This window comes from Musca autumnalis, unplaced genomic scaffold, assembly GCF_047663935.1.
Source record: "Musca autumnalis isolate F117 unplaced genomic scaffold, ASM4766393v1 scaffold_4, whole genome shotgun sequence".
NCBI classification, from domain to species: domain Eukaryota; kingdom Metazoa; phylum Arthropoda; class Insecta; order Diptera; family Muscidae; genus Musca; species Musca autumnalis.
This window is the reverse complement of record NW_027411977.1, coordinates 137,433,988-137,439,298: the sequence shown is the minus strand read 5'-3', so window position 1 is coordinate 137,439,298 and position 5,311 is coordinate 137,433,988.

Below are 5,311 nucleotides of genomic sequence, written 5' to 3'. Positions count from 1 at the left end.
CCAAATTTTTTTTAAACTCCAATTATTTTTGCCATTTTTCGCGGTTCTTAAAATGGAAATGCCTTACAAATGAGGAATTTTGAAAAAATTCTTATATTATAAACGAGATTCTGAAACAAACGATTTTTATACACGCCTTGGCGTACAGAAATAAGGCCCCAGGAAATAACACCCCAAATTGAAAATGAAAATAGGCCCCAAACAGGTATATGAAAAACAACAACAAAACTTTTGGGGTCTAATTTCGTCTTTTTGGGACCTTTTTTCATTCAACTGATGGGGCCAAATTGTCTTCACAACAAGTAAATCGAAAATTTGAAAATCAAAATGGGGTCTAAATAATATTGGGGCCTAATTGAATTTTTCATTAGGGCCTTTTTGCACATGTTTGGGGCCTAAATATATTTTAGTGTTTAACAAAAACAAGAAATTGGGGTGCATTTTCTAAAGTTTTTATTAAGATATGATCAAAAAATGGGGTGCAATTTCGAAAACTTTATTAAGAAAAAAGCGAAAAAAATTAAAGGACTCAAAATAACAATAATTTTTAGTAATAATAAGCAAAAGTAAACACTTATTTCATAGAATTCAAAAAATTATATGATAAGTAATAATAATTGGTAATAATTATTACTAATGTTGCAGATTTTGACAGCTGTGTAAAGGAAAAGCTGCTGAAAAAATGTTTCAGCAACATTAAGAAAGTAAAAAAGATACACCTATTAACAATGTTTAATTTATATACCTCATCTTCCATTGGGAGCATATTTGTGCATATAGCGTTTTCTTCAAACACCATCCTATTTAAAAATGCTAAGGCATTTATTTTTCCTTTTTTACAGAGGAAGGAAAATATATTTGAAAAAATCGCGTGAATTTTTAAATATATTTTTCTTCAGCTACTCTCCTAATTCTGTTTGACTTGACTTGGAGAGAAAAAAGATACTAAAAAAAATCGCGCGATTTTTTTAATATATTTTTTCTCTCCATTTCTTTCTAATTCTGTTTTTATTTATTTATTTCGTCTATGGAAAAATACAAATTCCTTACAGACTAATGTTTGACTTGATTTGGAGATTTGGAGAGAAAAAATATATTTAAAAAATCGCGCGATTTTTTAGATATATTTTTTCTCTCCAAATCAAGTCAAAAAGAATTAGAAAGAAATGGAGAGTAGCTGAAGAAAAATATATTTAAAAAATCAAACAGATTTAGAAAAAAAGGGAGAGTAGCTGAAGAAAAATATATTTAAAAAATCGCGCGATTTTTTTAAATATATTTTTCTTCAGCTACTCTCCCTTTTTTTCTAAATCTGTTTGAGTGGATTTGGAATGAAAAAATATATTAAAAAAATCGCGCGATTTTTTTTAGTATATTTTTTCTCTCCAAATCAAGTCAAGCAGAATTAGGAGAGTAGCTGAAGAAAAATATATTTAAAAAATCGCGCGATTTTTTAAATATATTTTTTCTCTCCAAATAAATTCAAACAGAATTAGAGAAAAAAAAATCGCGCGATTTTTTTAAATATATTTTTCTTCAGCTACTCTCCACTTTCTCTAATTCTGTTTGATTTTTTAAATTATTTTTTTAAAATATTTTTCTTCAGCTACTTTCCATTTCTTTCTAATTCTGTTTGATTTGATTTGGAGATACGGAGTAGTTAAAGTCTGTCTTGGGTTTGTTTGGTTTTGGTCAGACCGAAATTTGTCCACACCTTTTCGAGCATGAATGCTTCAACTATTTGATGGGGAGTTTTTGGAGCCGACACAAATTTTTTGCTAACGATGTGATGCAAACTTCTTTGTATTTTGTTAAAATATATACTTTGTGATTCTTGCTGAAAACTATAAAAATATATACATACATATATGTATATAGAAATTGGTACAGAAATACTCACTTATCACAATATTTCTGAAAAACATTACGAACGGTACTTGATACCGACGATCCACTTCCCAAAGATTTTGCGATTCCTACGCAATCGTCTTTAATTTTATTTAAAATTTTAATTTTTATCACATTCATAGACGCCCTTGAAAATAAGAGTTTGTTTCTAGGTGGCTTTAACATGCTACAATCGTAAAAAAGTACAGTCATCAATTAGTTACATATTACAAACTATTGAATGAATATCTTTAAAAATATTTTTTGAAATTACACCCCAAATTTAGGGCTTCATTTACACCCCAAATTTAAGTGAATAAATATTTTGGGGCGTGAATGCATACTTTGGGGCCTAATTGCATTTTCGTTGTTTGGGGTGATAATGCATTTTGCAAATGCACCCCAATTTCAAAAATGCATTTTGGCCCCAATGAAATTTTGGGGCATAATTGCAATATTTTTTTGGGGCCAAATTTCATAGTTTGGGGCCTTTTTGTATTGGGGCAATTTTTCAAATTGTAAAAACACCCCAAAAATTGGGGTCCATTTTCATTCCCGTTTGGGGCGTTATTTCTTGGGGCTTTATTTCTGTACGCCCACGCCTTAACTTAAGTTGAATGATTTAGTAAATTTCGTAAGCTCCGTTTTCTATTGAAAACAATTCCTATAATTTGCAAGGTTTTTTAATTATATTATTGGTCGAAATGAAAATAATTAATGCAGATGTGTGGATTTCCCTAAAGTTTTTATTGCTTTCGAAGCATCTGCAATAATAGGAATATTTTTAATTAATTTCATTATCCTTTCTTATATGTTTTGGTGTGGTAGTCGGTAAAGTTGGTAGCCACGGAACTGGTTCCCGTCTTGAAATGGTCACAAACCATAATATTTGCTTAATATGAATTTGTTTGCCTTATATGTCAGGTTATTATCTAGTAAAATTCCATTATTAATGATTTAGACGTACAAAATTATATGTTTTTATTATTACTCGGTAATCCTGACAATTCGATAATCCGGACACCGCCGAAACATGTGATGTCCGGATTATCGTATTTATTTTTATGTATTTTTTTCTTTTACGGGACGCCCTAAGAATGGACCACACCAAAACGGTTTACAATGCAATAAGAACTCCTGGCACCATACAGAAAAAAAGCCACCCTGAAAATTTTGATTAAAAGCTTTATCACCATATTTTTGTCGAATGGCGACAAAATATTACGAATATATAGGGAAAATGTTTATCAAACATGAAAATGTTACTAGAAAGCGATCAATAAACGATTTCAAACAAATAATTTATTGAAATTTTTTATGGTTATTAATAAATTTCTGTAGTTAAAATGGTTTTCAACGTTTGTCGCATGAGAGAAACAACAATATTAGGGCATAAAGAGAGCGCTACAACAATGTGCTGTGTTTTTTTCTTGAGATGTGAGTATCGTTGCTATGTATATTTCAAAGCATGTTCATGGAATTTTTGCAGCATGAAGGGATGGAGCGTTTGTGTGGCATTTGGCTTGTTTATTTATTTGTGCTCGGGTGAAGGCTTGTATGTAAGTTTGTTACTGTTTTTTGTTGCTGATTTTTATGAACCTAACAAACGAAGAGGGAGAGAAAAAAAAACGGTACGAGTTCTCATGTTTTGTTCTGTTTGTGGTTAAGAAAGGCAGATAACATTTTTTAACCGTCAGTTTGGTATTTTTGGCAGTCTCTTTAAAGTAGTCATTCTGTGTGGATCGGTAGTGCAGAAATAAATCAATGTTTGTGTGTTTTCTTAAAGTAAAGGTGCCTTTCAAGTAAATTAAATGCCCAATACATTTTATAATTGAATTCACGAATATGAAAAAGGATAATAAGACTATTTTATTGGATAAAGAAGCCACCGCATGTGATATTGGTAATAACATCAAAACATTTTATATATTTGAAATATATATGGATGTACTATTTCTCACATTACAGATACCCATTTTCCGCGGATGATTTTCAATGTGGCAGAAGAATGTTCACAACGTTCAGTGATGTTCCCTGTATTTTATATTTAAAACTGATTTATTTGTTTTCTTATATTAAAATTAATGTGTGGCACTAAATAATTATGTACTTCTGTTATTAATTATTCCAATCCGTTTTTCTTTCTTTCATCTGTTATTTTTTATGTACCTATGCGTCTGGTGTTGCTTTTGTACTTGGCATTTCAATTAAATAAATAACCACGACCATTTATATATGTGTGTATGTATCTTTCTTTGTGGCGTTTGGGGTTGTATTTAACAAAAAAACAACAAAATAATTGTAAATATGAATATTTTTTTATTGATTGGAAAAAATGCATTTAACAATTTTTTTAATCAAGCAAATATTTTGTTTTTATCAAGCAAAATGTGGAATATTTTGATAAATATTTTTGTCAATATATGAAATGTTTTATCAGTTCAAAATAAAAAAAAAATCGATAAATATTTTAATCAATATTACAATTTTATTTTATCAACATGTATTTTTACTTTGTGATCAAAAAATTTTATCGAATTTTGTCAATATGACAATTTTTTTTATTGCCGGAAAATCTATAAATTTTTGGTTGAATCTTTGAATTTCTTTATCAAATGGCTACAATTTTTGTTTCTGTGCATATTACAGGAAATTCGGTTGAACAATGTGTTGGTAACAGTAAAATATACTGCAATATTTTTGTTAGGATGGCCACAAAAATGTCAGTAAGATATATCATCTAGAAGTATTTTTGTCACATCTTCCCACGTAAGTACCACCTCTGTGCGACACAGTCAGTGGATTGTGCCAATTTGAATTTTAATATCTCAAAAATAATAAAACCTACGAAAATATCATTAAACATTTTCTTTAGTCCCATTTCGATAGAGCTTGCAGTTTTGAAAAATATGAACTTTGACCGCGATTTATTTAAAAAGCCCTTCGGCGATTTTATTTATTTATTTGTTTTATTTTTCTTATCTATGAACATTGTAGTTTGGGAATCCGCGACAACTTTCCTTTTAAATTTGGTTAAGGCGCACCATGGTAAATATTTGGACTCATAATTTAATGTAATGCGTCGCTTAAACACAAAATTCATTTATTGGTCAATATTATTCTTCCGTCTAAGCTAAAACGAATATTTTTTTGGAAACACACGTACTTTTTAGAGGGTATATTCGCTCCCGCAACAGATGCGTTTAAAAAGAACGGGAACAGAGAAATGTGAAAAGTTCTTTCAAACATGCTGCTAGATTTTGCTAATCCAAATTTGTCCAGTAGAAAGATTTCAATAATAAAATGTAAGCGATTTGTACAAGTTTTGGGGGAACGGAAAAGATTTTCCAGTAAAAAAATCGTTAAAATCAAAACTTTTAGATTTCGTAACACAACAAATACCACTATAAAAATGTTAATCGGT